Raw genomic sequence first — 22,675 nt, 5'->3', positions numbered from 1 at the left:
GCCTTTTTTATAAGTAAATTCTCAGTTTCTCTGTGCTATATATTTTGACATTCTTTGTACACATTTTTTTTTGCATTTTTTTTTTTTAGAAATAAACTCTCGGTTTCTCTGTGCTAGAAATATAACGGTGAAAATAGCTCTTGACTTCATTCTCTTCTCCTCAACTTATTCCTCAAGAGGAAATCTGACAAACCTGGCGTTACGCTATTTGAGAGTTAAATTATTAAACCACATTTTGAAGTAAAACGAAAATTTTAGCCATAAGTAATAACAGTTTGCTTGTACATTCTTAAAGGGGAACAAGTCCAGAAAAATAGCTTTTAAGATACACGATGCCAAAGCTCGTAAGTGCAAATAATTACTCTTTATTTCAAGCGTCGATACTTTTATATATTAAATAAAAAAACAAGTTTTTTTTAACTGAAAGTAAGGAACGACGATAAAACTTAAAACGAATAGAAATTATTCTGTATATGAAAGGCGCTGTCCCCTCCTCAACGCCTCGCTCTTTACGCTAACGTTTTTTTATTGTTTAAAAAAATAGAGTCGGGAGAAAGTCAAACTTTAGCGTAAAGAGCGAGGCGTTGAGGAGGGGACAGCCCCTTTCATATACGGAATAATTTCTGTTCGTTTTAAGTTTTAACGTGGTTCCTTACTTTCAGTTAAAAAAACTTGTATTTTTTATTTAATTTTTGAACGTTTTTGAATTCATGCAGGTTTTGATTTTGGCTCACCGTATAGGATTAATTAAAACAAAACTTGTATATTAATTTTACTTTTATTTGGTTAAGTGGCTTTCTCGAAACTTGTTTAATTTTATTTACAAACGTTTTTATTAGTAATAAATATATGTAACTTACGAATTAACTTACGTAACGAACTTCTATATTCATAAATATTGAATACGTATATTAGGGGGTTCGCCCCCTAGTCAATACCTTACTCTTTAAGCCAAAGTTCGAATTTTGTTCCAATTCTTTAAATATGACCCCTTAATCACTAAGGCCCTTAATTAGAATAAATAGCTCTTATGAAAGTACTAAAAAATCTTTGGCTTAAAGAGCGAGGTATTGACTAGAGGGTAAACCCAATCATATGCATAATATTTTCTGTTCGTTTTAAGTTTTTATTTTGCTCCTTACTTTCAGTTGAAAAACTTGTTTTTTCTAATTTAATTTCTGATCTTTTTCTTTAATAATGATGGGAAATCCGACACCCCCTTCATAGCAATGTCCCTTCCCCCATGAAAAATTCTTTCATGGAAAGATCCTCCCATATAGCCCCCGACCCACCCGCCCCCCCCACCTACCAGAAAAAATCCCCCCTGAAAACGTCTGCATACTTCCCAATAACCAACACTACAACTTAACATTGGGTAAAGTTCATAACTTTCATCCCTCCCCCCCGGGGACTTCGGGGGATTAAGTCATCCTAAAAGACATAGTTATCATAATTTCGACCATGCTGAACAAAATGGCTATCTCAAAAATGGCTAACTCCAAAAATGGAGTTGCACTCCATTTTTTTGGTCACTTAAAAAGGGCACTAGAGCTTTTAATTTCCGTTCCAATGAGTCCTCCCAGGATATTTTAGGACCACTGGGTCGATACGATCACCCCTGGAAAAAAAAACAAAAAAAATAAACACGCATCCGTGATCTTTCTTCTGGCAAAAAATGCAAAATTCCATATTTTTGTAGATAGGTGCTTGAAACCTCTACAGTAGGGTTCTCTTATACGCTGAATACGATGGTGTGATTTTTATTAAGGTTCTATAGCTTTTAGAGGGTCTTTGCCCATTTTTGCTAAAATCTGCCAAATTTTTTCAGGCGCGTGACTTTTGATAGGTATGACTAAACTTGATGAAACTTATATATTTGGAATCAGCATTAAAATTTGATTCTTTTGATGTATCTATTGGTAACAAAATTCCGTTTTTTAGAGTTTCGGTTACCATTGAGCTGGGTCGCTCCTTACTTACAGTTCGTTATCACGAACTGTTTGATAGATCTTATATAGTAAGGGCATTAAACCATTGTGGTATCCCGAGAAGAAAAAGAAAAGGAGTTGAAGGGATTGAGTTCACTTTTGCTATGAAAAAAAAATTTAGAAAACAGCTTCTGAATACCTTACCCAATTCACGAATTAGAACTCGGTCTGATTCCACAAAGAAAAATGTTGAGTTTGAGTTATGATTGTATTTTAGTAGCTTAAAGATGTGGAAAAAAACTTTGCCCACTACAAAGCTAAATCCTCCAGGTAAATAGACAAACAAATTTATAAGAAAACTGACTAGCAGTTATTTATATTGAATTATATAGACATTTACATACTTATATAGAAATTAGCAAGCCGCTGCGCCGACTTTAGATCCGAAGAGGCACGACTATGGTACCGAAGAAGGGGAGGCGTCAGGACATCGACACGTCAGGGCCACTACCGTAAGGACATTAAAAAAATCTGTCATAACATTAACAATACATCCGTCAGAACATCAACACGTCAGGACATTGACAGTCATAACATTGACACGTCAGTACATAGACAGTTGCAATCGCTACCCGTCAGAACGTCAACAGTCATAACATCGACACGTCAGTTCATTGACAGTCACAATCTCTACCCGTCAGAACATCAACACTTCATAAAATCAAAATTTTTTTTTCATTACGAAAATCCGTCAGAACCACTAACCGTCAGAACGTCGACAGTCATAACATCTAAATTTTTTTCATAAAATCTAAATTTTTAGGATTTAGCGGGGAAGAGGTACCTAGTTTAGGTTAGGTTACGTATTCAATATATTCTATGCTTTACCGCTCGTTTTTAATGTAAAAAACGCCAAAAATAAGGGTGCATTACTCTTCTTAATATGTTCCACATTAACACTAATGGAAATATACCACCTTAAAAACCTTATCATCATGTAAATAGGTAAGCCTTGGTAATGGCAAAATTACGAAAATATACTGTGCTTCCTGTTTCGACAGGAAGTAATAATTTTCACTGAATCGTAGTTTTGCTCTCTTGGATCCAAAACTTTCGTTTTGTGACCAAAAAGCCAGAAATTATCATTTTACTGTGGCGCAATCTCTTTTTCAACTTAATAAGGACTCTAGAGCTTCTCTTTCTGTCCAAATAAACCATTTCTTATATTCCACTGACCACTAACTCGATAGCTCCACCCCCGAAAAAAAAACTTTGCTCGTAACCATGTTTCTCGGGAAAAATACAAAATTACACCTTTTTGCCTGTAGAGGCTTAAATCTATCCTCCCCAGGGTATCGAACATGGTACATGTGATGGTGTCATTATCCCCACGATACTTTTTGAGGCTTTTTCTTCTTTTTTCCTCTTCCTGATGTGCAAACATATAGTCGACATTTGTTTCTAAGCTGTTATATACTTGATACTATTATATAAACTTATAAATTTTTTTACATAACGAAAATCCAGCGGAACCACTAACCGTCAGAACGTCGACAGTTATAACAACGACACGTCATAACATCTAAAAAAATTTTTTAGATATTATGGGGTGTTGATGTTGTGACTGTCGTTGTTCTGACGGCTAGCGATTGTGACTGTCGATGAACTGACGTGTCGATGTTATGACTGTCGACGTTCTGACGGGTAGCGATTGTCACTGTCAATGTCCTGACGTGTCGATGTTATGACTGTCGATGTCCTGACGGGTCGATGTTCTGACGGATTTTCCTTGTCGAACATATGATGTTTAGTGCTTGTGACGGTTAGATGAACAGGTAGCACCCCCCCAAGAACCAAATTTAGTTTAACTACTAATTTTATATGATTAAATTCAGTGACTAGTTTTATAAAAACCAGTTAAATCCATTGTCAAAAATTTTTAGGTACCAGAAAAAGCCAAATCGACTCTCAAAGCCAGCTAATGGGAAAAAGCGAGTTTTTTTATTCATACTACTACTACTACTAACAACTCACCGCAGCAGCAAGCAACCAGAGGCCAACACAGCTTCACACGCTCTAACCTTCATTCCAATCTCTTCAAAGCCTCCCTCTTTATGTCCTCTCAGGAATTTCCCATTTCCCGTAAATCTTTCTTTATGACATCCTCCCATCCCAATCGTGGACAACCTGCTTTACGTTTAGCTCTAGACGGTTTGCCGAAAAGGGCAATCTTCAACAATCTGTCATCCTACATCCGCAGAACGTGCCCAAGCCATCTCAAGCTTTCTCTTATTATAGCCCTAGAAAGAGGGATTCAACCGCTCTTTTCGTACAGCCCAATGCTCGAAATACGGTCAGTCTGCCGGGTACCCAGAACGATGAGTACCCGGCTTCTCTCTGGAAAACATCCAGCAAATTTTCATCCGCTTTTCGGAGCGCCCATGCTTCAGAACCATATTCGACCACTGTCGTCACTGTAGCTTCAAATATTCCAATCTTGGTTTGCAGACTTATCTTCCTATTCTACAAGCTTTTTCAACTGTGAAAAAGCACCCTGAGCCTTGGCTATTCTGCTCTTAACATTTTCAATGCTCCCACCGTCTTTACCACTAATACTACCAAGGTAAGTGAAGCTGTCCCCCTGATCAATATTTTCATTACCCAACGTCACCGTTTCATCTTCATATATTCTTAACCTTAGCGACTTAGTCTTCTTAACATTAATTTTCGAACTCCTGAAGTCGCAAAACCTCTAAAAGTTCATTCATTGTGCTCACACTTTCATCAAGTATGCTTAAATCATCAACATAGTCTAAGTCCAGGAAAGCTTTTCCTCTCCATTTGATTCCGTGTTCTCCCATTGCCTTTCCTGTGCTCCTTAAGACAAAGTCCAAAAAATGATCCATACGAAGGGGACAGAACACAACCCTCCTTAACTCCTGATTTAATACAAATCCAGCTGCTAACCTCATATCCTACCTTAACTGCAGCAGTGTTATTCTCGGAAATAGAACCAATCCCTTTAATGTATTTGTCTGGTATACCATACAAGGATAAGACCTTCGCTAAGGCTTTTCTATCAACAGAATCGAACACTTGCTCATAATATATAAAACTGAGGACCAGAGGTGTTTGATAACTCAGACACTTCTCAGTTTTTAACCTAAGAGTGAAAATTTGGTCGACACATCCTCTACCCTTTCTAAACCGCATTGTTTCTCTCTTATCACTTTGTCTACAGCATCTCTCAGTCTAGAAAAGTATTATAATACTATGTAATTTGCTAGCTACAGAGACCAAGTTAATGCCTCGATAATTACCACACTCACTCTTATCACCTTTATTATAAAGTGGTGTAATTAAGGTTTCCTAAATTAGGGAAACCCTAGGGGTTTCCTAAAATTACGATTTTGCTTCTCCTCTCTACTAAACGGAGATCTTTGGTTTGGACCTTAAGGGTTCAATGCCGTCGTACTTACCTTACTACTTTTTTTACTTCCTAAAATCGCTAAGTACTTCCCCTATTTCAAATATCATATTCATAATCTGCAGTAACTTATTTCTAATAAGCTACTCAAGAAACTCATTTACCAAAGTATCAGCACCTGGGGCATTATTATTTTTAATCCTTTTAGTCCTGTCACTAATCCTTCTTCATAAAATATATCTTCCTTCACATCCAAGGTATCACAAATTTTTTCATTTTCCTCTATATCTTTTCCTGTAACTCTATCTCGGTTTAACACTATCTTTAACTGGAACAAGTCCGGATTTATTAACATGCAAGTGCAATATTTTACTATTATGCCGTCTAGCTGCATCTTACAGATCCTCGGCAATTTTATTTATGGTCTCCACTTCACACCTTCTTAGTTCATATTTTAATGCTTTCTCCCCATTCTTTACATTCCTCTTGTTTTCATCTGCTCTATCACTCAGATAATTTTTGTACAGTCCCCTGCTCCTCTCTATTAAACTTCAAGCTTTTTCACTAATATATCTAGCTGCACTCCTAACTTATTTCCCTCAGGCACCATCAGCAACTTCACAAATTGTTTTCCTAAAATTATTCAATCCAATTTCTACATTGTCAAATTTTAAACTCTTTTGTTTAATATTCAACTGTTCCTGGAAAGTATCTCTCTAATTCTCATCCTTGAGTCTACCAACATCATAACTTCCCAGGAGGTAGTTACCCTTCCAAAATTTCAGCTGTAAATTAACCCTAGACACTACTAGATGGTGACCTTTACTTTTGAGCATCAATAACAGCACTCCTATGCACCCAATATCTTGTATTGGTCCTGCCAGTCTTCGGTTTACAATAACATAATAAATAAGGTTTGCTGTCATACGATCACGTGAATACCAAGTTAACTTAAGGGTCATTTCATGACGAATCACTGTATTGGTTATAAATAGATTGTTATTCCTACGAAATTGCAGCAGTCTGTAGCCATTACTGTTTTCCTTTCCTTCACCAAATTTACATAGGTTAGGATACCATCTATCCCTATTTCTACCAACCTGGGCGTTAAAATCTTCTAATAAAAACACAATATTTCTGCCTGGGACCCTATCTATTTGCTTCTGTAATTGTAAGTAAAATTCACCTGAGTCAATAGAATCTCCGTCAGTCGCCTCTACAGGGGCATATGCTACTATAACTGATACCCTGAGCATTTTGGTCATAAAATGAGTGATCAGTATTCTATTATTGATACTTTCCCAGACTAAACAAGACTTAGCCGCTTCCTTATTCATCATGAGCCCTACTCAATGTCTATGTACCCCATCCTTCCTGCCTGAAAAAATAAATTCTATATCACCCAATTTCATGCTTCCTACTCCTGAGAAATGAAACCTCTAAAAAGTTTAGTTTGAATCGTCTAAATACTTTATCCAAAATGCGATAGTTGTTTTTTAACGTCGTAACATTCCAAGTTCCAATTTTCATATTCTTTAAATAATTGAAATTGTTTTGGTCTCAGGAAAAGCAATGGTCCCAGATACCAGTGCGGGACAGAAACAAACACATTTTGTCAAGTCTACATCGAAGCGCTTAAGAACTGGACATCAAGAAGTCCCTGGAACCTACAGTTAAATGGAGGCTTTGTGCAATCCTGGGCCCACCTTGGTCTCAGCATGGTTTTCAGTACTTGGCAATGCTCTTCTATCAACAAGAGTTGAAATCCTGTAAAGACAATCTCAAGCCTATTTCCTTCGACTCATTATATATATTTATATTCATTATATGATTCATCATGCAAATGTGCACTTAAAACTTAAAACATATTCATCATGCAAATGTACACTTGAAACTTCGTTGGACATTTTTTTGTCTGGGTAATAAAGCTATGTTTCTAGAATTGCAAGACCTGATTCCAGTAGTTTCACTTTTATGGGAGTATAGTCCAAGGTACTATTTCTACGAGACCCCCGTACCAAACAGGTTTTTCTGGTAGGTAAACAGGTCATTACACTCGGTCATTACACTCTTTGTCAAGAGGATTTACGCAATTTCAAAGTTCAGTGTCCTGTTTTAGTGTTAAACCAGAAAACCGATGACTCTTTTTAGTTGCCAATTATTTTTGTATATATTCAGATTTCAAATTTGATTCTCCATCAGTTTGAATAGTTTTATTCGAGATAGCACTACAAGTATTTTTTGTAAAAAACATTTACATAGAAAAAATGGATAATTCTATGCAATTTCTGGTGAGTAAAAATATTCTCATTATTATATTAAAAAGACTCGATCGGTAACTTGGGATTAGAATAAAATTTTGATTTTTTTTAACGTATTAATTGTTACAAAAGCTTCCTTTTTTTGAGTTTCGGTTTTTTCCTTACTTATAGCTCGTTATCATGTACTGCTGGAAAATGTATTTCAGTGATATTTTAGATCATAGTAGGCTAATGATGCTTTTCGTCTTTAGAAGAAGAATCAAAAACAATTTAGAATATATGCTGCTTACGGGGATTGACTGAGCCATGTTAATTAACTTTTCAACTTCTTAAATTTCTATTTCTGTCTACATTTAATTGAAATCTGATAGTTTAAAGAGAAAAAAGGCTGTTATACCAAAGAGTTTTAATAATTTCTGACTAAATTGACTTTAAGTTTCACAAAAAATGTTCATAACCGCATGATTAGTAACAATTTTACGCTTGAGTATACAAAGAGGAAGCTCGCTGAAGGAAGTTTCTGTGACTGAATAATCTTGAATAATAAAAACAAATCTGTTCTTATTCTAAAAAATCTAAATTTGTAACAATGAGTATTTTATTTTGATAATAAAGGAAAATAAAACTATTTTTCAGTTTTTCTCAGTAGGTAGCTTGCAAGCTTAAAGAGCTAAATATATATAAAGCGTTCAAACCCTCACCCCCCCCCCCCATTTACAAAAAAAATAAAATTTGTTACCTTATAACTCAATTTAAAAAAAAAAAATTTTAGCTTAACTATCCTTTTTTTTTGAAGGGCATTATTATCTCATAGGGGAGGGGGGGCAGTTTATAAAAAAAGGCCCTCCATCCCACTATCAAAACCCCTGATTTTGAAATCAAGATGTTTTTTACACTACTTTAGATGTCTAACATAAACTGAATTATTTTCCAAAAAAAAAAACTAAAATGCATTTTTGCTACATGCTAAATTTTCTGTCTTTTTTTTTTAAGGAGGAAGAGACGTACAATTATCCCCCTTTTGAAAAAAAAAGCAAGATATGGCGAACCTTCATTAATACAGGGCGCAAGAGCGTCTGTTATTAAATTCACTGGAAAAAATACACACGATCTGGACCATGCATCGAGCACCCAACTTAGAGTGACAGAGCCATCTGACACCCGCGTTAGCTCCATGGCAACTGGAAGGAAGTTGAAAAGGGAATGGACTACTTTATCCAATGTCTCAGCTCAGCCTACTGAAGATTGTGAGCTCGACCCCCTTCAAGTTTTGCAAAGGAGCTCAGATATAGAAGTCCAGTCAGAATTTTTAAGTATATACATAATTTGTTTCTATCCATATTTTCAAAAATAAGACAAAATTTTCTCAGGCACATAGCTAAAACATGTTTAGGAAAAAACTGCCTAGTGTAAAAAAATTCCTATCTGACACTGACTCAGGAACGGTAGCTACTATTTCGGTTTGTCTTTAAAGTAAAAGTTTATTGCGAAAAGAAATGTACGGTAATTTCGAAAAAAGCCTCAAACCCCTCGAAAATGGCATCAGATCAAAATGAAAAGTGTACCCCGGGTAAAAAAATGTCAAAAACCTGGTACAGGGAATTTACATGCCCTCCCGGAGAAAAAAGTAAAAACCATTTATTTTCATCGTTATCAATTAATGTTATATCTTGTTCTTTTTTTTTTTTTTTTTTTTTTTTTTTCAACAGGTCTGGCGGGGGAACCCAAAATAAAATAGAGCTTATTAATGGCCAATTCTAGAAAAAAAAAGGACCATGAAAGGTCCTTTCATGGTTTTGGTCCTTTTTTCAAAAAAAAAGGACCAAAAAACAAAAGGATCTCTAAAAAAAAAGGACCATCTAAAATTTTAATTACACTTTAATTGTTGATATGAATGGAGAAAACAAGTTCTTCTCTCTTAAAAAACATTTATTTAGCCCAGGTCAACTTCAAACAAATCCTCTGGCAAAAGAAACAGGAAAATACAGATTATTGAGAAAGTAAAAGCACCTGTAACCGTTAAAATATGGGGTTCGTGTCCTTTAAATGAAGCCAAGGATCAAGTGTTCATACGGCATACTGCGTCAGTTGAACAATGGTCAAATTTCCTTGACAGTTATAATGAAGAGGCTCAAACAATCGAATTGGACCCATATTTTGCATTTTTATTTTAAAAAAAAAATTTTGGGAATAAAACCATTAATTTTTTCTTTTTTCTTCTTCTTTTAATTGTTCAGGTGGTGGTGGGACAATGACTATGAGAAATTGACAAAGTTTATTAACTATAAAATAATGATTATTTTACATAAAAAAAAAATAAAACTTTTTTTTTCCACAGATTAAAAATATAGCATTCCCAGCGGCATCATCGAGTGATGAAACAAGTATATTTACAGTACCATTTCTGTCACCACCAGCAGAGTTCAGGGATGAACCTACACTGGTTCTAGATAATATGGAGTGGCATGAGGGATTCCTTAATGATGTTTTTGGGGAAATGGCCAGCCTGGAGGAATTAAGCTGTGATATTGACAAGCTTGAGGACCCAGAGTGGGCAGATAGTTTCATGCGTGAATATTTAAGTGATGTTACAAGTAAATCTGAACCGGGTCCTCATAACGAAATTCCATCAGAGGACAATACAGGCTGGCTCGATCAATTGTCCCCAAACACCTTGGAATATGTACTAGGAAACCTCATGTCACATCCCCCCAATGTGATTGAACAGACTGGGAGTGATGTTATTGAAAATTCTCTGTCACCCTCCTCCACCATTCCACTTAATAGTAGTAGTAGTAGTAGTAGTAGTAATACAACAGCAGCTCATTTTTCCGGGGACATTCTTAACCAGAAATTTACTATTAGTGAATTGAGTCCTGAACAAGCAGGGTCAGGACATGAAAATAGTGCTACGTCCCCGGAATTGCCTGATTTTTATCTGTTTGAATCTGCTTTAGACCATTTGCAAACGTACAGTTTAGGTTTTAGCCGTCCCGAGTAAAACGCGAACATTATTTTAAATGATCCCCTTAATGATCTCCATAGTTATATCCACAAAATTCTAGAAATTATTTAGAGTCTACTCCATACATGGGGGGGTCGGGGGGAATTAAAGCATCAGTATATAAAAAAATTTATCGACACCAGGGGACATCCATTAAAATGTTTAATTTTAAATTTTCGAACAATAACAAGAAATTCAACACAGGTCTAAAATATATCTAATAAAACATTTTATAATTTGTAAAAAAAATAATTTAAAAACTTTTCAAAATGATCTATAGGGGATGTTTGTCAAAAGGTGAATACATTTAACGAATTGGTCTGAATCTCGGCATTATTAAAAAAAAACTTGAGATTAAGTTGAGGGCGAAGGCACGAATAACAATTTCACCCGGATTGGTTGAAGACCAAATGAGTTCCAAGTTTTACATTTTAAAAAGGGCTTCAATTTTACAAATCCTCGATTTTGGTGGTAACTACTCGAAAAATATAAAATGCGTCCATAAAGAAAAATTTTGACCGACTTGATCGCAACGGTGGGAAAAATTTCACTAAAGTAAATTTTGACTGTTTAGAGGGAAAATATCCGGTGTCCTTTAAATAAATAATCATATTTTAAAAACAAACTTAATTTCTGGGGGGGGGGGGGGGTGTACTCCAGTATGACACGGAATTTGTAGATGGGGGGAAAAAACAAATAAAAAAGGGGTTTTGTATTCAGTGAGGACACCGATGGTGGAAAATATAAAAAATTTTGTATGGGTTATTTACCAACCTCCCAAAGATGTAAATTCTTATGGTCATTTTTCCCCGTTACAGCGATAAGTCGACTCCTCTGTCAAGGCAAGACCAAAGGAGAACGTTTCTATTGCCCCATGTGCCTTTCCCCATTTAGATCTGAGCGAACGTTCTCGGACCACATGGGACATTGCAAAATTCATGGGAATCAAAGAATTGAAATGCCGGTAGAAGGCAAAGACATTTTACAATTTAAAAATTTTCAAAATTCCCTGCTGCAATCTGATAAAATGTCTTTAGACTGTGAAACAAGACTGGTTGACGTATCGGACCCATCAAGGCCAAATATAGTCAAGGAACACAAACTAGTTGCGTGATCCTACGCACATGCCGGTCGCGACGCCAACAATAAAATGCTATTGGAAGAGTTTTTTTTAACTATGGCCGAGGAGGGCAGTATGGAAAAGTTATTGGTTTCTTTAATAAAAACGACAACAGGGCGATTTCACGATTACGTCATACTAATTATCCGATGAAATTGTCAGATAAAAAGCAGCTGACGTTGGAAAAGGGAACAAAGGGCTGGATTTGTAGGAGTACCCTAGACCCAAAAAACGTGGTGCAGTACCACATCACCTTATTGACCCCAATTCAACATGAAAAAGTAACGTTTGGGGGTGGGCTCATAATTCTCACAATTTATAAATTAAACATCAACTTTTTCTACAGGTTATTATACATAACTCTAACTACGATCTGAAGTTTGTGCTACCTGCATTGGCACATCTTCAAAGAAATGGAACAGTGGATGATGCTGATGATGCATGGGTGATAGACAACTTTACGTACAAAATAATACATATCTCTACAGAAAAGTTGATTGTTTTGGAATTTATGTTGACATTTTTTGAAGCCGTTGTTGAGTACACGAATAAAATTCGCTTTTTATATTCCTAAAGTTTTTTCCCCAAATCATTGAGCGACTTAATTCAAGTGCAGAAAAACGATGACGGCTGCAATGCTTTCCCCCTTCTCAATCAACAATTTCCAAATGATTTATACGATTTGTTAACGGTCAAGGGCCTCTATCTTTATGATTATTATGTGTCCATTTCGATAGTTGCCAATGAGACGAATCCCGGGATTGAATTGTTTTTTGACAGTCTTTACGATCGTAGGTGTATCCCTGCAGAATATAGTTTTGCTAAAAAAGTTTGGGCAGAGGGAGGATGTAAAAATGGGTTTGACTACTGCAAGCTGTATTTGTCGAGGGACGTGTTAACTCTGTTAGACATTATGTGTAAAAATACGGATAAAATCTATGAGGACTTTAATCTTGATTTGGGATATTATTTTTCTTCGCCTCATCTAGTGATGGACCTCATCCTGAAAATTAGTGGGGAAAAAATTGGGCTAATCACTGACATTGATCAGCATCTGTTCATCGAGAGGTCAATGAGGGGGGGTTTTGTTTTTCACGGAGACCGTATCTTGGAAACTGATCCAACAGGAGAGAAGACGGGGACAAAATTGAATGCAGTTTTCCTCGATATGAATTCTCTCTACCCTTCGGCCATCTCCAAATATGCACTACCTTGCGGCGACTATAAATGGCTCGATGACTCTCAAGGTCCCAATTTCCCCAACATTAACAGTGTTGAGGAGACTGGGCCGGATGGATGGTTTTTTGAAATTGATGGAGAGATACCAGTCGAGCTTCACGATTCAGTAAAGGATTTTGTTTTCCCGTGTATCAATAGACCTGTGACAAAGGACTCTTTGAGTTCTCGCAATAGGTATTTAGTCGAAGTTGATAGATTGCATTGGTCACCTTAAAAACAAAAACTTATTGTTTACCTTCTGACGAAAAAAAACATAGTTTTACATCAAGTATAAATAAAATTTATTTTTAGAAACTTTTTAAAAGTCACGCCTTTTAAGCTAGCTCTCGTTTTTATTAAAAAACACGATTTAAAGATGTTTGTTGATACTGTTTTCAGCAAATGATCCGAAGCACAGACGAAAGATGAATAAAAAAGGGATACTCTTTTAGAATTCTGCTTTCGGCACCATTAGTGAGGGTGTTCATGATAGGAATCGTTTCGACGTTGTGACCGATCCAGAACAATGTGCTCGAATTATTGCCGATCCCAATTACACTTCCTTTACAATCATTGGCCCGGACATGGTACTATTGAATAGGAAAAAAGACGCCGGGTCCTGCATACACAGAGGACAGTAGGCATTGCGCTACGGGAGATCTATAACTGGCACAAGAGGAGACACTACGACAATGTGGATATTGTCCACTCGCTAGAAAAGGGGAACGGAGAGATCTGAGACAGGAACAAAAAGGCACTACGTTTATAACTAAAAACATCAAATCTAACAGATGATTTGTAGTTCGTTGAAATCATCAGCTCACGGATGGACTACAACAATTGGTGTGGTGATCTTTACCCTAAAGCTAGTAAAACGTCGGGCGCCCAATCAGCTTTTATTTTTTAAATCTGAAACGGGTAGCGACTTGATTTCCCGTGGTATGTTTGTAGGTCCGAAGGTGTACTTTATACAGACATACGACGAAGAAATCAAGAAACGTTGCAAAGGAGCACCCACGCGCTTTGTGGACAAGAATTTCGACATGAACATTTATAGGAATTGTATTGTTGAAAATGCAATTCCACGAGCCAAATTGTTGGCAATTAGTTCATTGAACTACAGGAACTATACTGTAAATATAGAGAAAATAGCCATGAGTACCATTTCCGACAAGGTCTATGTTTGTCAAGATGGTGTGACCACCCTCCCCCTTGGACACTATTTAACTTCAGACCGGACCGAATGTATTGCCCACAGGGAAAGTCTCGGTTTAAATAAAGTCCTGTAAATAATTTCCTAAAAACCTTTGGGGGGGGGGCCTCGCGGCCTTTGGGGGGGGGGGGAGCCTCGCGGCCCGGGGGGGGGGGCGGCCACCGCCAGCGCGGGGGGCGCACCGTCACCAAAGTTATCTTTTTTTTTGGACTTAGAGCAGATTTTTTTTTTTTTGAAGTGCCATCTCTAATTTAATGTTTTTTTCTCTATAAATAAACAAAAAAAGTGTTTTTTCTCTCTGTACCTATGTAAATGCTGTTGTAGTATTTTTTTATAAATAAATTTAAAAAGTGTATTTTTTAAAGTGCTCTCTCTAATTTAATTTTTTTTTTTTCTCTATAAATAAAAAACAAAAAAGGTGTTTTTTTTTCTCTGTGTGTATACCTATGTAAATGTTGTTGTTGTTGTATTTTTTATTATAAATAAATTTAAAAAAGTATTTTTTTTTCAATGTATTGTTACTTTTTTTATGTGCATATAATAAAAGAAAAAAATATGATTCTTTATTAGTCTTTGTCTTTGTCTTCTTGAAGAACAGAGTAGTAGTAGTAGGGAAAAATTATTTAGTCATTAGACAATTAGAGTCTACAGTTAGTTGTCCAGGTGAACTGTTGAAAGGAACATGTATCAATTTAAAACACCATTCAGATCGTTTCTGTGTGGGCCCTCAATGTCGGGCAAAAAAACACTTTTAACTAAAATAATAAAAAATTGTGATGAAATGTTTGCGGAAAAGCCAAAAAAAATCTACTATTGCTATAGTATTTGGCAGGAGTCATACAATAAAATAAAAGCAATTGCTCCCACCATCACCCCGGGATCAATGCAGATACAATTCATACAGGGACTTGATGTTTTCAACATTATTGAACCAAACTCTTGGCTGATCATTGACGATCTGGCTGAATATATAGAATAATGGTCCCAGCAAATGCTACAATTGTTTACTGTTCGCTCTCATAATGAACAGATTTCCGTTACTCTAGTTCGACACAATCTTTTTCATCAGAGCACATGTCTGCGAACACTTGCTTTGAACTACACCTACTATATCATATAAAGAATTTTTTGTGATTCTAGCTCGCTAATAACCCTCAATAAACAAATCTATCGAGGCGCCCCTAAATTTTTGCTCTCAGCATACAATCAGGCAACTAATAAACCCCACGGCTATATCCTATTGGATCTTAATCAAAATACAACCAAGGATCTACGTGTAGTCACATATATTTTCGACAATGACATTACAGTGTATCTCCCGGTGAACACTAAAAAGACCTTTTAGTCGCTATCATGACACTGAAAAAACTACATGAAAATAGACATTTGTTTTCAGTTCTAAGCACTTCAAAACCTCAGCTTAGGAAGGCAATACTCAAACATGATATTGACAATGAATTCATTAATCTAATATCTGAACTTTGTTTAAATATGACCGCGGACAATGTTCAACTGCCATAAGTATTTAAGCAACAGGCGAGGCAACATTGTTCCATTGCACTTACATGAGCCTATAAAAATAAAGTAAATAATTTTTAAAAAAAACGTCTTCTTCAGGCGGGCGTTAGCTTTTTCACACTTTTACTGCCAATAATTGCAGGACTTGTAAACAGTTTTCTCTAGTGAGAATGGCAAAACCCTATAAATTGACTCCAATAGAACTCTCTCTCTCACCCGTCGAACACTTTGAGGACAATCTGAGTCAATTTCTCTACATTGAAACTATTTATGATGATAAAAACTGATTTTACTTGAAGATGCACTTCGCCGAGTGGACAAACAATATTAATCAAAGCCCATTGCTGCTGCTGATCTCCAAAAAAAAGAATCACCTTCTCAATAGTCTACTGCTGCTGCTGCTGCTGGTGTAACAAAATTAAAGAAGTATTACTTGTATTAATTTTTATTGAAATTTGGAAATCTAATACCCCACTAATATCGTTAAAAAATTAAACGACTCCTAATCTATCTCTTGGAAAGTGATCAAATTCAAGTTGAGAGCAATGGGGAAAGGATTATAATTCAGGGCAAGATATATAATATACTTTATTTAATTTATGACATGTTTAAAAATATTAAATTAATATTATCATTTTACAATCGTATATACTAATTTATAAATACATTAAACTTCCCAAAAAGTATTATTGTCAATAGAAAAATTCTAAAAAAAATAAATGACCGTGAATCATCATCATCATAATCAAAATTCAAAGATGAACTTGAAGAAGAAGATTTTAAATCAATTTTGGAAAATACTAGCACACCACTGATAGCTAGACAAAAGCGAAGACGTATCAAGTCAACGTCACCACCACCACCACCACCACCACCACCAGTAGCCCGTATACAAAAGGGTAGCGGACGTTAAACAACGTGTTTAAGTTCAAAATGGCTGAAGTTCTGAAAGTTGTTTATGAAAATATTGGCGAGGCGGGGAGTTTAAGTTCCCCCACAACTCCTTCCAAAGTCACGGGTGTTCGCACTAAAAGTGTACAAGACTATCTACAAAATGAACCAAGTTACACTCTGCATAGAAATCATAGACTTCGTGCCAATCAATATCGAAAAACTAAAGCCTTTTACCCATTGCATATAATTCAAGCAGATATTCTGACTCTAGATGAGCTTCAAAGACGTCACAATACACCGTACAAGTACATTCTACTTGTAATCAGTGTTTATAGTCGTTATGAATATGCAATTACATTGCGATCAAAGAGAGGTGTTGAAGGTGCTCAGGCCATTGAAAGTATTTATAAAAAAAATTCAAACGGATCATGGTAGTGAATTTGTTAATTCTAATGTTGCAAAAGTACTAGAGAAATAAAGCACACTGCTCTATCATTAACATAGTCCTATAAAAGCTGCATTGGCCGAATGATTGATAAGAACTATTCGACTTTTAATTTTAAAATATTGTACATTGAAAAATACGCCGGCTTTTATTCATGATCTGGATAAAATCATGTTGATTTATAATCAACGACCTCATCAATCATTGTCAAACTCTACACCAGCGGAAGTTCATCATTCGGATCATAATACAATTGACACCTTTCTTAAACAATATCCCATTGAATCAAAAGTCAAGAAGAAGAAAATTAAATTCAAGGTTCATGATACGGTTCAAATTAATAGAAAAACTAATGTTTTTGAAAAGGGGACTTACTTGTGGTCCACTGAACTTTTTAAAGTGGCAAAAATCCTAGACACTAAACCCATAACTTATCGCCTGCGTGATACCAAAGATGAAGATTCTCGGTGGATTTTATGACTCTTAATTGAAAAAAGATAAAAATGCTAGTGAAATCTATCAAATTGAAAAGATATTAAAGACACGTCCTCGCAGGTGTATGAAACAGTTACTTATTCAGTGGCTAGGATAAAACTCTGATGTTGATTCTTGGATCGTTTTTGAAGATATTGACAATGCGCCATGATTTCTGTGTAACATTCATTTCCAACGTTTCCGATCCTCTCTACAACGAATTGAATAGGACAAGTGATTTTTGGACAAAACTCTCCCCTACCATGAAATTTGACGGTGTGTATGAAGGCGCTCTTATCGATAGCCTTCTCAACAATACCTATGATATCCTGATAAAGGACCGTAAATATAAAATAAAAATAAGAACGTTTGAATTCGGTGATGAGGGTGTAATGGCAACTTTTGACTCTAATGAGTACCCTATTGCTAACATCCCCTACATGCAATACAATAACATGCAAGAACTGTGTTGAGTTATCAACAAAAAAATTGCAAGTCGAAAAAAAGGCGGTTTCACTTTCAATTACTCGACGGAACAAAGGATAATTTATATTACCAATCCATTTGAGAAAGAAAGAATTTTCCTCAATGAGAATTTACGTGAGGTTCTTGGTTTTAAAAACCGTATTATTAAGACAGAAAATTTCAGTGGTAGTGACCGTGTTATCTATGCAGACTATGCACCCAGCTTCTCCACCGACACTTGTATATTTCTCTACGCTTCATTTGTGGAAACATCTCGTGTTGGTAATTCAAATGTTCCCCTCCTACGAGTTCTTGAACGAAAAAACAATCAAGAACATGTTCACCACTACAATATAAAGCATCTTCAGTATATTCCCGTAAACACTTCCTATTTGTAACTCTTTAATTTAAAAATAAAAACTGATTTTGTTTATCAAATATAAATTTAGCAAGTATTGGCTTTTATTAATTGTAATGGTCTCACATGGGTCAACGACAACGACTTTATTATCACCTAAAAAAATGAGATATAGAAGAAGAATACGTGTTGTCTACCCCAAGATTGCCTGTTATGGTTACGTTTTGATTCAACGACGCATATGCCCGTGCGTGGAAAACTCCCCTTTTTGTATTACCCTGTCAGGCTACGGCCTTGGTCGCTGGTTTTCTAGGCTATTTCGTTCTGCACTACCCCTTGCCAGAAAATATCTTGTACCTGCTACATCAAATTTTGCTGCCTCCACACTACAGGACTGGGGGTCGGGCAAGAATTTCAAGGAGAGTTTTAAGGAAAATATTAGATATTCAGCAAAAGCCATTGATGAGCAACTAAAATCTTGACAAAATGGGGAGGGGTTTAAAAGGATGCGTTCGTGTCATTCAATCATCAGTCTTTTCCCAGGCAGGAAGCAAAGGAGATCAACAAGTACTTTGAGGAATAAAACAACGAAGGCCAATAAGCAGCAGCAGCAGCACAAGAAGAAAAAGAAAAAGATTGTTAGATCAAAGAAGGATTTCTTCGCTTAAGATGACTTATCTCCCCCACAAGGAATCATATCCATCAATCAGTTCCTCATTGAATTTATTCAATGCTGAAAATGTTGATGTCAGTGTCAAGTATGGCTACTATGAACAATTTCACCCTCAACAACCCCTCTCGGACAATATACACTTTCAAATATTTTCCAATGAAGACTATTTCATTGATTTGTCGTCAACATTTATTGATTTAAATGTTGTACTGAAGAAAAAGTAAGATGATACAACTCCAAATTCCGGAGATGGTCTCTCCTATGAAAGCTGTATTCTACACAACCTATTCAAACAAATTAATGTATTTATTAATGAAACATTGGTGAGCACTAGCAATAATTTATCCAACTATGCAAGCTACATACAATTTATGATGATGACGCCAAAGGCTTAAACGGAGTTGAGAGGACAATCATTAGGCTATGAATATCGAACAGGTGTTGATACTGACGGTGAGTTGACTACTGCAGTGACCCAGGAGTATCATCTAGTTGGAAAATTAAATCATGAGATATTCAATATATCACAATGGCTACCCCCCAATGTTAAGATTGACATAAAGTTACAGATGGCCCCATCAAATTTCATTTTGAGAAAAACACTTCCTGCAGCACCCGATGCAAATGTTATAATCACATCGGCAATTCTCCAGATCCGAAAACAACAAGTTATGAGCTCTGTTGCAATGGCGGTGGAGAAGCTAAGAGCCAATGGTACCAACATTAAACTTCTTGTCCCCCATAGGATCACCAATCAACGTCACATTGCCACTAGCTCTCGTAGCTATAGCGATTCATCATTTATCAATGGAGAAATCACATCAAAATTGGCTTGGCGTTTGTGAAGAGTGGCAGTGCCGTTGGATCCTGGACTGAATCACCACATGATTTTAATTTTTTTGGTCTATCTAGTCGTGTGTGTAAAGTGAATGGTATTCCACTGTACACACTATCATTTGACAAAAACTCCTATAGAACTCTGTACGAGTTGACCATACAATAGCTAGATCATGACTCTCAACTATTTGAAAATGGAATAACCGATTCAATGTTTTCAAAAAATCATGGGGTTATTGTTTTGGATTTGTCAGGCATGCAAGATATGACCATAGTACGAACAGGGAATGTACTTTTAGAGTATACATTTGCCAATGCTCTGAGTGAGAGTATCACGCTAATATCACTGAGTCAATTTGAAACCTATTGGGAAATCACGCCCGACGGCAGTGTACTACTAGACCTAGCACCATGAACACAAACCAAACAATCAACGTATTTAGTATGGATCGATACATGTCCCAGTACAAGTCCTATTGAATACCCTCTGACTTCTTTGAAAAAATTCCAAGTCTTAACACTACTCTAATCCATGTTAATAGCAGTCCCTCGACTTTGAAGACAGGTTAGGGGCTATGTATCTTTCAAACATCGACGAATATTGAATTGTTTTATCATCTTGTACTATCGTATAAATTCAATGCGACTCCCATCAGCAACTTTATTGAAAGCAGGGGGTAAACTATTAATCAAAATCAACTAAGAGTAAACGATTTAAAGACTAAGACAATTGGCTTTCATGCACTACTCTTTTTCATATTCAGATGTCGTGGCTACACCTACAAGCAGTTTCTCAACATATACGTTGACTTACCTCAATTGAACGACTTTCTAGTGGAAAATATACTTACAAGTGTATTTAATATTGATTTTAGTGCACTCAAAATAAAATGTTCTAAAGATATATGTTAAATTGTTTATTAATAGAATAAAAATAGATAAATGATCAAACGACTTTTCTACTCTTTAGATTTCATCCACTACTACTACTACGTATTTGTCGGCAACAACTAGTGCAGGTATATTATCTGAATTCACAGTGTACTGATCCTGATGTAGTGCAATGTCAGGGTCCCATTTTCTACAGTAGAGTGTGATTTCACTCTTGTCATATCTCTTTGTATAGTCAATGATACTATTCTCATTCATTCTATAGAATTCACATGTTTAAATTTGCCTATTTTAAGCAATTTCACAAACAGTGTCCTCAAGTGTCGAATCACATTCCGTCACAGCCAAATAAAAATCAGTGGGTTTATAATCATAACACCCAGAGTCTTCACAACGATGACGTAAAAACCATATTCTTTTGTTGTTCCGATAGTTGAATCGTTGACCCGGTTCCTCCTCCCAGAACAATCTAAAGCCACGACGATACTAATCTCGTACCAGTAAACTAAACTCACGGTCAGGATTATTTCCAATCAGACCGGTATATGTATTCTCCCACTGATTACATTTATAATAATGGCAATTGGAGCATAGGTAAAATATATGATAATAGTCAACCAACTATTTAAGAAATGAAGTAAATCATTTTATTTGCACAGCATACACTCTATGCACTTTACACGGGTTGCATAATATACACTTTTCATCATAATCATCAATCATTGTACAATTCTCGCATGATGACCAGCTGTCCAGTGAGTACATACATAACGGACATGTATGGAACATTTTGTCATGTGTTAACGCTCTCACTGCAAAAATTAAACTGAGCTAGCAACAAAAAAAAAATTGTCTGAGAGAGAGAGAGAGGAGTAAATCATCCTTTAGAATAATATTTATTATGAAAAAAAAAAGTCAAAAATTTATAAAAACTAGTTTTTAAAATAAAATAAACAAAATAATTTTTTATCGTCGTTATCAATATATAAATAAATTGTGTAAATGCATTTGGACCACGATGTAGAAGTTTCATACAATAGTCTAATGATGGAGAATCAGTTTTCATTATATCGACAAGCATTCCTCTAGAAAATATCTTCCTTTGAATAGACAACTCTAGAAAATCATCATCTAGAACTAAATGTGTGTAAAAAAGAATTAGATTCATCATGATTCAATCTTTCTTGAATCTATCCATTTCTTAGTGTCCTAACTCTCTCACAACCAACTTCAGACTAAACCGAATCTAATTTTTGTACTCTAAAAAATATACGCTAGTCTACTATAGAAAAAAAAAATACCATTGATTTAGAAACATTTTTATTGAACATAATTACAATAATAATATTCACTGATGCATTTTGTTCTCATCAATATATTTCGATAGGACATCTAATGCTGACCGAATTTTATTTATATGGAGAATGTTTACTTTTCCAGCAAAACACAGCTGCTCCTCCTTCATAAATTTGCTTAATGATATCACATATCTCGCATACATAATGTCCCATTCAAGGAACAGTCTACAGCCAGCAGTTATTTCCACAGCCACATTAGATACTTGTATATCGTTGCTGCTGCTGCTGTCAGTTCTATCATTAATCTACAATAGTGTAAATGTACCACTAATTTTTTTTTTCTCCACTAATATCCACTCAAAAAAAAACTAATCTCTTTGAATTCAATTCTCTTACTAATATGAATTGTAAAGAAAACTATTCCTTTTATTCAAATCCTAATCACCAATCAAGTTGTACTCGTTCCTCTTGGCAAAGGTGTAATGACATGTTTACCTACCAGAAAAACCTGTTTGGTACGGGGGCGTCGTAGAAATAGTACCTTGGACTATACTTATGGGAAGGTGGCAGTGGGAACATATGCCCCCTAGATTCCCCTCCTTAAATTTTGAAAATACTTATTTTTGGTATTTTTATTGAAAAGTGTCTTTG

The 22,675-nt window shown here is 35.7% G+C and overlaps 1 protein-coding gene across 2 annotated transcripts in view; it reads right to left on the bottom strand.

Annotated features, from left to right (window-relative positions):
- The window catches only part of LOC148954103 (metabotropic glutamate receptor 8-like), a 437,295-nt gene that overhangs the window by 133,966 nt on the left and 280,654 nt on the right, over window positions 1-22,675 (bottom strand). The window lies entirely within an intron of this gene.

This window comes from Artemia sp. Qi Xiang Cuo, chromosome 3 (genome assembly GCF_049724085.1).
Source record: "Artemia sp. Qi Xiang Cuo chromosome 3, ASM4972408v1, whole genome shotgun sequence".
Lineage (NCBI taxonomy): Eukaryota > Metazoa > Arthropoda > Branchiopoda > Anostraca > Artemiidae > Artemia > Artemia sp. Qi Xiang Cuo.
This window is presented reverse-complemented; position numbering and strand designations above follow the sequence as displayed.